A 12,239-nucleotide genomic window follows, 5' to 3' on the forward strand; every position below is an offset into this window, starting at 1 on the left:
ATTTAAGTAGGAAGTGCGCTGTACGGTTTTGTGTACTGTCATGAAAAGGTCTTATCTGAAAACAAATCTTAGACAAGAAATGTAATCAAGGGAGGCAGTATTAATTATAAAAGCTATTATTTTCTGCAATGTGATATATAACACAGGAGAATGAAATGGAAATACAGGTGCAGTTTATAAAGGTCATAAAGATCAGTCATCTGGGATTCTACAATTTCTCACAGCAAAATTAACATGTGATAACTCTGCCACAACATTTAATTTTGAAAACCTCAAAAAGACTATATATTTATTTCAAAAGCAGGAGACCCTGATAGAAAATTCAGTTGTAGACCAGAGGCAAAAACCCTGGTCCAAGCAAAAAAAAAGGGTAACCAAGCAAAAAAAACGATAACCAAGGAAAAAAAGGTCAATGCCTGGGGACCTCGGAAGAAGACAAAACAGGGTAATGAAGAGACAGCCAGGCCCAAGAAGTGTCCTGGGAGCTGTCATTGTTCTCTAGCCCCAGAAATGCCAGCCTAATCTATTCCTCACGGCTCTAACCTTGAGTCCAGCCTCTCCTCCAAAATCCATGAGAGTCCATATTACTTAGAGGTGAGAAGAAAAACCACTTCCAGTGGCAAGGCTGCATGAGAAGGGGATGTATTAATACAGACCTATAGCCACCCCCCCACCACATACACACACACAATACCCCCCAGATGGAACCCAGAATGGTTTTTATTCATAAAATCACTATTATGTATAATATTAAATATATATAGTAATCATCATCATATATAATAATTCTATGGGAAAATCACATATGATATTAATAGGAATACTTCAGGTATACTGCAGAATAAATAGGTACCAGGGTAAGCTTGGAACTTCACCACCACTCATAGCACTGATTCTACAGAAAATATGTTCAGAGTCCCAGACAACTAACTTTCAACCTTTTGAAGCAGACACATGTATGTATTAGGGACTGTCTGTATTTTCATGCTTGGTTACCAGTTGACTCTCTGCCAGCCAGAAAAGTCCATCTGAACATTGTTCCCATGAACTGACCCAAAGAGATTTAAGGGGACACTCTGGATAGTAATAAACTTTGAGCCTCACAGCCAGGGACTCCATGACACACAAGACTGGCCGTAGCTTTTTATTTGAAGACTATCAATTTAAACAGGACAAAACAGGCATATTAAAAATCAAACAAAAAACAAAATTCTTGAACACAAAATTCTGCCACAAACTGAGCCTGTTCTGTTTTACAGGCTGTTGTAGTTTTCTGGCTGTCTATTAGCATCTCTCCCAACTTGCTTAAGCATACGGTTGTTTCTATCATCTATCCTCTTCAACTGGCATTGGCAGATTATAGATGTACCCTTAAATACAGAGATAGAAAGCAACTACAGATTAGATAGCAGAAGAAGCAGTTTATTGCTAGTTTGCAGCCAATCAAACGTCACGAGGCACACAGTGAGAGAGCCCACAGAACTTGGTAACGACGTCAATGGCCAACCCCACTTGCCCCACATCCTTATAGGGAAGCAGCCTCAAGATCCAACATGTTGGTAATTGCTAGTGGTGGTTGTGGTGGCCATGGGGGGAGAGAGTGGTGAGGAGGGGAAGCAAGGATGGGGGAGAGCAAGACAAAGAGGATGATGGTGGGTGGGGACTCGGTAACACACAGACTACAATACGGGGACCATACAAGTAGGTCTGAAACCAACAAACGAATATAAATGCTAACTGCTAACTGCTTCCCATACTATCTTCAACACTCCTTCAAGACTCCTGCCAACAACTCTGTCTTTAACACTATTTCTACTTTGTTCTCAACTGTTCTACCTCTGGCCTTCGTTAAAGGCACTTTTATGTTTAAAACAATCTCAGTAAGTAACACTGAGGATCCAGAACCTCTGCTCTGAGATGAACAGAATGAAGGCAGGTGAGCGCTGCAGTCCAACAGGAAACCTCTATTCGTTTAATCACGGCTACTCTGATGAAAGGCATTCCTAGGGCTCCGGGAAAGCAGCACGTCTGGAGGAAGGGACACTGAACCGGGAAGAAAAGAATTCTCTTGGGTTACAGGTCTGCTCTGTGACCACTTAAACCATGCCAGATCTCAGTTCATTTGAGAAACAACCTGACCCAAGTCATTCACCACAATGACTTGTGTTTAACACAGGTAACAGAAATGTGCCCTGCAAATTGTGAAACTAAGTGCGTTTATCTAAATTTGATTACATTCACAGAAAAATTCTGGTTTAAAACACAAACCTTTAAACAAAAAAAAAATAAAATCCACAAGAAGCCAAACCAACCCGAAATATCCCTTCTTCACCAGACTAGACATGTCATTCTGCTCCAAGCTACTAATATAAAGCCAAGCCTGCCTAGGCAAGAACAAAGCTTTTACATTTATTTTTATTCCTCTCCTCCTCTTCTCCATTCAAACAATACCGCTCATTTTCTAAGATCCAGAAGATGAGAGAAAAGTTGAGATCCACAAAAAATAGAATAACCTTCAGGGCTGAACCAAGGATAATACGTTAAGAAAAGAGTTGAAAACAAAAGCAATGATTTCGTTTCACATGCACATGCTTCACCTGCCCAGAATTTTGTTTTGTTGGAAACTTTCTGGCAAGATCAAAATCTCAGGAAATTCCAAACAAATGAAACTCTAAAGGCAAATTACTTAGGAAAAAGGATCTAACTTCAGAGACCCAAGCACGCTCCTGCCATTTTTATCCAGTTCTCTACTTTTATAGAGGAGCACCAAACCAACCATAAAATCATATGCTAACAAGAGCTCTGCATCCTGCAAGTTGACAACTCTGGCTTTTAATAAATGCCTCTATTTCCTGTCAGCACTGGTCAGTCCCTGCTACCAAACCTATGAAGTTTCAATGAGGGAGACTCTCATACCGCTGACGTCTCTCATACTTGGCCAGCATGCTGGAACACAAGAACTAAGAAACCACAGGGAAATTGCCCCTCCAGAGTGGCATGGGCTGTGCACGGCCCCGAAGCAGGACCAGCCGAGGAAGACAAGGATGGGTTACAGATGAGACTTAGTTCCAGAGTGTACACAGTAAGTCCCCGACATATGAACCTTCAAGCTGCGAACTTTCAAAGATGCGAACGTGCGTTTGCATGTCCAATCACGTAAGGCCTGAGTGAAACTGCAGCTTGCCCTCCGTCTCCTATTGCTGACGATCCTTCAGCTCTACCATCTTCCACCTCCTCTCCCTCCTCCAGTCAGTAACTCTTCTTGCCTGATCACTCGATGCCAGCCCCTATACGCCAGCTGTTGTATTGTACTACTGTACTTTTCAAGGTACTGTACTGTAAGATTAAAAATGTTTTCTTTATTTTTTGTGTTTGTTTGTTTTTTATGTATTATTTGTGTGGAAAGTATTATAAACCTATTACAGTACAGTACTATACAGCCAATTGTGTTAGTTGGTACCTAGGCTAACTCTGTTGGACTTACAAACAAATTGGACTTACGAATGCGCTCTCAGAACGGAACTCACTCGTATGTAGGGGACTTACTGTATATGTGTATGTGTCTATCTATCTGGGATTAGGCCCACTGAAATGAAGTTCAGCTACGTTCAAGGCACTGGAGGGAGACACCAAGAATGACACACAGTTCCCGCTCAGAAGGGCTTCTAATTTCAGTGGGGGAGGGGGTTGTTCCACACATAATATAAAGGGTGAGAGAGAAAACAAAATGTGTGCTAAGTTGATGGTGGGTCAGTAACACATGGTTTGCACAATACTATAAACTCAATGCCTCCCTATCAACCAGTTTCCAATTCATGAACCCAAATAGCATAGCTCATCTACTCATTCAGGAACTACCTATTGGGTACTTTTATATGCCAGGCACTATATTGGATCAAAGAGACAGAAATGACTCAAACAAAAGCAATCCTGCCCCTTTTAAGATAGGTAACTTGGCAGCAGGTAAGTAAACAGGCAACTACAGAACAATGAATATCCTTACAGTATAATCACACAAAGTGCTATGAAAGTGGAAGTACAGGGGCCATGGGAAGACCTGTAAGAGGCACCTACCTGGAGAAATTTGAGAAAGCATCCTAAAAGAGGATGCCTAAGATGGACCTGAAAGGAAGAACAAGAACTAGTGAGGGATGGGCTTCCCTGGTGGCGCACTGGTTGAGAGTCTGCCTGCCAATGCAGGGGACACGGGTTCGTGCCCGGGTCTGGGAGGATCCCACATGCCGCGGAGCGGCTGGGCCCGTGAGCCATGGCCGCTGAGCCTGCGCGTCCGGAGCCTGTGCTCCGCAGCGGGAGAGGCCACAGCGGTGAGAGGCCCACATACCGCAAAAAAAAAAGAACAAGTGAGGGAGAATGTTCCAGGCAGAGGAAACAGTATACGCAAAGGCCCTCTAGGAGACAGGGAGCCTTACATTTCAGGAACGAAAAGTGTTCTGGAAGCTACACCAGAGTGCAAGAATGTCTATGAGCCCGCTCTGAATTCAAGGGCTGTTACTACCTCTGGGTGAACAACTGAAGCAGCCTAAGAAGAACAGAGTCAGATGAAAGTGGCAGCATAGGGAGACCCCCAGCAGATGAGCAGAGAAGCCCAAGAGTGAGAGCTGGGACTAACTAGCTAGAAAAGGAGAATATATAAAAGGAAAGAAAAAGGAAAAGAGAGAGTTATGGAAACTGCGGTTAGACAATACTCAAGAAGCAAATAGAGGTCGACCATGTTAAATGGTGTTATGATAAGGATGCAAAGAATCCATTGGCTTCAGCAACAAGAAAGCTAACAGTAACCCAGTGAAGAATTATTTTAGTGGCGTGGCAGGGTGGAGCCTAGCTTCCCTCAGTCGAGGAGTGACTGGGAGGTGAACAATGGATGCAGTGACCTATTTATTTCAAACATTTCAGCTGGCGAGCAGTGACTAGAGGGGGAGTCGCAGCCGGAGGAAGCCTGAAAATGTTTAAATGGTTCAAGAAAGATGGTAACATAGAGGGAGGGCTAAGGACACATACCTAAAAAGAAACACTAAGCTATTGGTGCAAGATGCCTTGAACAGGTGGGATGGGAAGGTATGAAGAGCGCAGATATAAGGCTGCCTTTGACAGGAACAAAGACTCCTTTTTCCTTGTGAGAGAAATGAGGCAGAAAGGATGACAGGCAAACTTCAGATCTGACAGCCAGGAGCTGAGGGAGACAGATCTGAAGTTACTGACCTGATTTCCTTCTAGTGGTTCAATCTGCAAAACCAGGAGATTTTTCTCCAGCAGCACCTAGGGGCGTGGACCCAGGAAGAGAAGAGCTGGTGGCTGGCCTGGTCCAGGTAGAGCTGGTCTGGTATGCTGATGGCAAGAAGATGGGCAGGGGCTTCCCTGGTGGCGAAGTGGTTAAGAATCCACCTGCCAATGCAGGGGACACGGGTTTGAGCCCTGGTCCGGGAAGATCCCACATGCCACGGAGCAACTAAGCCCGTGCGCCACAACTGCTGAGGCTGCACTCTAGAGCCCGCGAGCCACAACTACTGAGCCCGCGTGCCACAACTACTGAAGCCTGCGCGCCTAGAGCCTGTGCTCTGCAACAAGAGAAGCCACCGCAACGAAGAGTAGTCCCCGCTCGCCGCAACCAGACAGAGCCCGTACACAGCAACAAAGACCGAACGCAGCCAAAAATAAAAGTAAATTAAATAAATTAAAAAAAAAAAAAAAGAAGATGGGCAGAAGGGCTACACGGGGATATTGGAGAGGCAGCATTTCAAGGGACTGACCGGCCGCATAAGAAGGGAAGGGAGGACTGATGCTGGAAAGGAGCAGCTGGAAATCTGGCTGTAGGAGTAAACCCAGAGGAGGGAAGTAACTGAGTGAGGGAGTGTGGAAGCACAGGAGGCTGTGATTGGAGAGTGAAAGGTCTGAGTCTAATGAGATGGCAAAGACAGAAAACATCCCAAGGGCCAGGGCGTGCCCTATGGGAAGGAGACGGCAAAAGGAGAGGGACATGAAATTTCCAGGGGAGGAGGTGAGCATGGTGGATGGACTGCCCAAGGGAACACTGATGTGGCCCAGGGAAGACAGCAGCTGTGGAAAAGAGGACACATTGTGAGCCAGGTAAATTAAGGGGAGAGGGAGGGATGCAGAGGGGCCCACTTAAAATATGACCAGCATAATACAGGCAAGTAATTAAACAATTCCCCCAAAGGCAATTTATTGACTGGGAATGCCTGCTGGAATCCTCTCTTAGATTCATACTCCCACCCCCAACACACGCACATCTACACCTCCCCTCCAATCCTAAGACAAAGCATAATCAGTGAACCAGGGTCTTATCCAGAGTTTGGACTTCTATTAAGGATCTATTTTTATAATGCTTTCTTATTCACTTCCAACTTAAAAACGGTTGCTTCCCCCCTGCAATACTCTGTCCATTTAATAGCTATGTTTAGGGGCTTCCCTGGTGGCACAGTGGTTAAGAATCCGCCTGCTAGTGCAGGGGACATGGGTTCGAGCCCTGGTCTGGGAAGATCCCACATGCCGCGGAGCAACTAAGGCTGTGCCCCATGACTACTGAGCCTGCGTGCCACGACTACTGAAGCCCACGCACCTAGAGCCCGTGCTCTGCAAAAAGAGAAGCCACCACAATGAGAAGCCTGTGCACCACAACGAAGAGTAGCCCCCGCTCGCTGCAACTAGAGAAAGCGCGCACGCAGCAACGAAGACCCAACGCAGCCAAAAATAAATTTTTTAAAAAAAGCTATGTTTAGTGACTCTGTTGAGATGCCTGTGAACTATTGTTTTTCTGCTCTATACATCTATTTCTGCTATGGACGTTCTATAGTATCCATTCAGTGACATGTAAATGATTCCAAAATAAAACCGGAAGGAGGAAAAACAAAAACAGAAGCCACATTGAAACATCCTCCTTCACCAGTGAAGGAAAGATAGTCAAAGCTTCTTTTACTCTACTTTGTCCTCCATTGATAAGAAAAACTCTTCCATTTTCAAATCTGTAATGACTAGTAATCAACAATTATTCTTTAAAAAATCGAATCCAGTACTACTTCCACACATGATCTTCAAAGCCAGAATTAGAAAAAGGAAAAAAGAAAAGATGTTACACAACCTTAATGGTTTGCAGATATCCAAGTCTGACTGCTCCGACACAGCAAGGAATGAGTTTAGTAAGTATGTGAACGGAAAACAGGCAGCAATCAGCAACTCATTCAGAATTACTCAAGATGATAATTTTTGTGTTTAAATCACAAAGTCTCAGAATATGTAATCATATCCAAAAATGTTAAAATGCCTAAAAATTAAAGCCTATCAGTTAGTCATTTAAAACTAGGATAAATTATCAGTAAAGTTATTTTACAAGGTACTTGACTTGAAAGACTCACTCGAACAAAGCCGTCTATATATAGAGAACTGCTAATGAACAGACCACATAATGGGATAAGCCAGCTAACACCATTAAAGATATCTTTTAAAATTCACAATGAATAAATGAGACCTTTCTTCTTATAGTGTCATCTGCAAATCAGGGGGATAGCCACATATTTTCCATTTGTACTTACTGAGTCAGGCTTATACTTAAAGACTCTTTATAAAAAACATTTTGTGTCATAAAAGATAATTCTGCTTTTTGTACAGACTGAAGAGTATCTGCATAAATACCTGGATAAGAAAAATAAAACTATTTATATAAAAGCTATCACTTCATTGCAATCAATACTGTACTACCTGCCTACTAAGTGTAACGCACTGTCCGTTAACACCGTTAACGCACAGACGATAACACAAACATCATCCTGCCAGAGAAGACACCTACACAGGTGACCACTACACGGTGGCAACATGCGGTCAATGACATGTTGTAGCCTTCACTAAGTCACCCTATTAGAAGGATTCTGAGGCCATTATCACAGTCAAGGTGAGAAGTAATGGCAAGGGAGAGAGGAAAAAAATATATATTAAGAGAAAGAGAGACAATGCATATGAATCGTGGAGGGGCAAGGGGTGGATGGGAGGCGGAGGGTTAAGAACAAAGAGGAATAAAGTTAAATATGCTCCCATGCTTTCAAGCTTAGGTAATTTAACACTTAACATGAACAGAGAAGGGCAAGGAGGCCTGAACCCAGATTAGGGGACTAGAGAACATAAGGGGCTCACTCCTGCCTGCCCTTGGAATCTCAACTTAGATATTACTTTTATAGACTATCTTTACCTGACAGGTCTTCCGCTTGCTTTTCCTTCTCCCAAATGCCTCTTCCTCAGTGTCCGCAAGTACCCAGGCCTACGCCTATGAGAGCTCTCATCACTCTGAACTGGGACTGTCTCTACCCAGCCCCTTTGCTGGCTGCACTGTTAAGCTTCTTAACAGCAAGGACACACTGTGTCTTTCTTGCTCACCACTTACCCTCACTGCCTACCAGAGCCCGGGCCCTAGCTCATGAACTTGAATGAGTGAACGGACTCTGCCTGAAAGGAGCTTACCATTGCAGAAGAGAAGAGGAAATAAAGGGGAGATGAAAAGCTTCATGGAGAAATTGATCTCCAGTTATTGATTTTAATTTCATATATACAAAAAAGTATTAAACGGCCAATGCCATCATGTCACACAATTCAGGAGTGCTAAAACACTGAGTTGGTTTTGTCCTCCTGGCGTTCAGCTTTAGGAGGGGAAAAGGTACAAAACTCAGAACAAGGATCCCGATTGTTTTATAATGGTAAAGAATCTTCCCTATCTATTGCTTGTTCTAATTTGTCATATATAATATACCTCTATGGAAGAAGAGATGTTCAAGAGGGATCAAAGGAATAGCATCTCCTACAATATAACACGTACTTCTGTCGCTAAACAGGGACAGAGACCTTTCACACATATTCTTTGTAACATATATACATATATATATATATATATATATTTTCCCCCCAATCATGGCTATCATTTATTTCATCCCTTGATAGAGAGGATAAGGTAGAGAAACCATCTAATCATGAATTGAGACACATGACAAATGGTATCATTCCTAACCAGGTCACAAAGCAAGTCATTAAAAACACTACTTCTTAGATTTTTTCAGTGCAAACTTATTTGAGCAAGTCATTCTTCTTGTCAAGTCCCATATTGACCATCCAATTTAATTTCCAAATTGGTCATCAAAAATAGTTCGTGGAAATAATTGAACATGGGACAAAAATACAGTCACACTCAGTTGCTCGAGGTGGAAAAAAATGGTGGCAGCTTCCAACTTCCTCAAAATAGCAGAAAGGAGATAAGGATGACAAGGGAAGGGGGAAGGGCAGGAAGGAAAGAAGCACCTGGCTAATGATTTTATCCCGGATTTTAATGTCAAGGGCACTCCCTCCTCAGGCATTTTCACACTAGCCACCATATCTCCAGCTAGTCTTCCCTTGCTTTGATTTTATCTAATGATAGTACACCAACTACTTACGAGCCTAAACATCTTTTTAAAATCACCTTAATTCTAATGCTAATAAACAATTCCAAGAAAAAAACCCAGTCTGGAGTAGAGGCTACAAACTCAAGTGCGTCCAATGGCGGGGTAGATCATATAAGCAAGGACAGGGGGACCCGCTGGGGAGAAGAATACACACGTGCCCCTCAGATCAGCAGACCACTGCCACGGTGGGCTCAGGCCGTGCGATCTTCAGATTTTTCAAGAGAAGCCAGAAATCCAGATTTGTATGTGATTTCTCCTGATTTATCAATAATGACAAAAGTTTAAACTCCTCTTTTTTTTTAAAGCACTGTGTGGACCAAGCAAAATATAACTGGGTGGCCAACTTGTGACATCTAGGTAAGAGGTCAGAAATATGGGCAAGGGTCAAAATCTACAAACTCTCTCTTCCTATGTGCTAATCAACCAGGAAGCGAAGCGCAATTCCTTGTCCCTGCAGTTGTGTATCCGTGTGAGCATGGCCACAGTGCCGTTGTAAAGCTGGGTCCAGGACATGGGAGACCTCAGGCAAAGAAGAACATCGAGGCTCTGACACCTAATTATCCTCCCAAAACATTTCCTGCTATTAAAGACCAATTTATGGTCTGTAATAAACGGTACTGCATGTAAAGCACTTTGCGCAGTGCCTGGGGCACATAACAGAATTCAATAAAAGTTAGCTGTTATTGGGTTTTATTATGAATGAGGGTAGAACATGGATCAGACTGTGCCTTTCTCCCTTGAATAGGAGATTTTAGTCCAATTACAAAGCCCAATAATCCTCTTTAGACATGAGAAGAATTTCAAAGGAAACTGCATTCATCAATGTGGCATTCAGTCATTTTATAAAATAATGGATTTATGCCCACACAGGGTGTTTTGTTCTTTTTAAGGACATAATGGATTTTTAAAGTTTTGATTTGAGTTAATATGAAAATTTAAAGTTCTGTCTCACTTTTAGATAAGGGGGATCATGGAACATATATGGCTACCAAATCTAGCATGAGTGGGACGTGAAGCCCCCATTTTTCCAGCAAAGTTGCCCCAGTCTCCTGGCTCCTCGTGTGACCGCGTAGGTGTAGGATGTTAGATTCCAGTCATGCTGTAAGGCTATCTGGTCTAATCACCATATTTTACAGATGTTGAATGTTAACTCCTTCAAGGTCCCACAACAGTCGAAGGCAGACCCAGAACCCAAACCCTGTCCTCTTCTTCCATCACCTCACAAGTCCCTGGGGGGGATGTATGTTCGGGGGAGTTGGTTAAGGGTGGGTAGCAGGGCAGCCTGGCACTAAAGCTTTGAGACAAAGACCCAGCCTTTACGAGTAAAAGGCTCTATCAACTAAGGGGACAGGGTGGGGAAGGTTTCCTATATACAGCCAATCAAAGCCCTGCTTCAGTACATCTCAGGGTCAGTCAGACTCTTTTAAAAATCCTCTAGTATCAACCATACCCTTTTAGCCACTGGCTTATAGCAAGAGTTCCAAGCCTCTATGAAAGAATCTAATTTACTTGCTGGAAAAGTAGAGACATCACTAAGCAAAGGAATCAATGATTTTTAAAAGAATGTTACTATGTTTCAAAGTGTCCAACTACCAAAGTACTGAGAAAATATTTTTTTGAAATATAGCCAAGTGTAGAATATAAACTGAGTCCTACATTCATAATTTGTCTTTCTAGAAAGCAAATGTCAAAGGATATAAAGCAAGCTGTGAACAAGAGACTAAAATTAGCTCAAACCACAAATAACCTAACATACTTATCACTTCCTTATGCTCAACCTACAAAAATCAAACATTAAAAGCATTTACAAAACTAAAGGTGTGATGCCAATTTAATCCTTTAACTTCAGCTGTATCCTTTCTTCCTTCTGGCATGTAAACATTACCAAAGAATGGCATTTTATTAATTTGAAGGCAAGTACAAGGGAAACCATTAGAGCTAAGTTTTGCCCTGTAAATAAAATAGCATGTACCATGCAGTTCTTAAGTGGTTAGAATGGTAACCACCTCCTCAAACTGAGGATAGGAAATTTCAGATGATGGACCACACCCATCTCCGAATGCGCTTCTCACAGAGAGCTAGGGACATACCAGACTCCTACTTCAGACCAAAGCTTGCCTCCATCTCCTCAAGCCGTTTATTTCCTACTTCCAAAAGCAACATCTTCCAATGAACAAAGGCTGTTGGGAAACACAAAAGTTTTTGTCATAAAGTAGTGGAACGTGTTGCAAAAGGAAGGTCACTTGACAAATGTGGGTTCATGCAAAAAAAAAAAGGTACTAGTTTGTTAAACTTCAACTACTTTTACCATGATTCTCTCTGCGTGATGACTACATTTTTGATAAGTTTTCTGGGGAAAGTTCAAGCTCAAAAAGGATGGAAACGAGTGGTTAAGAAACGATGAGTATAAAACCTACCAACTGCTACTGTGCACTCTTCAATACTAAAACTCTAAAAAGCATTCTTATCAGTAAGTAGAAAAACGAGGGACAGTAGCAGACCTGGGTACTATGACAAGAACAAATGAAATAAAATACTGCTAATGACACTAATATTCCTGGGATATATTAAGAAAAACTGTTAGTGGGACATGAAGGAATATTTAAATACACTTAGAAATGGTACCATGATAGGTACATAAAGGACCCATTAAAACGCAGCACATCATGGGGATGTGGATTCTCAAGGATGGTTCATGGGAGATGTGGACCAGCTAACCCTCAATCATGGCCATATCACCCGGTGTACTGGGGATTGCTCCAGAAATGTGGCTTTGTGCCT

The 12,239-nt window shown here is 42.6% G+C and overlaps 1 protein-coding gene across 5 annotated transcripts in view; it reads right to left on the bottom strand.

The window, feature by feature from the left end:
• PTPN1 (protein tyrosine phosphatase non-receptor type 1) overlaps positions 1 to 12,239 on the bottom strand; it is a 68,133-nt gene that overhangs the window by 47,825 nt on the left and 8,069 nt on the right. Inside the window, exon 2 of one of the 5 annotated variants that reach the window (XM_049698666.1) lies at positions 11,549 to 11,638. The exons of the other annotated variants lie outside the window; for them this stretch is intronic. The gene's annotated coding sequence lies outside the window, so the exon portion shown is untranslated. The remainder of the gene's footprint in view (positions 1 to 11,548; positions 11,639 to 12,239) is intronic. 5 annotated transcript variants of the gene reach the window in all.

This window comes from Orcinus orca, chromosome 16 (genome assembly GCF_937001465.1).
Source record: "Orcinus orca chromosome 16, mOrcOrc1.1, whole genome shotgun sequence".
NCBI lineage: Eukaryota > Metazoa > Chordata > Mammalia > Artiodactyla > Delphinidae > Orcinus > Orcinus orca.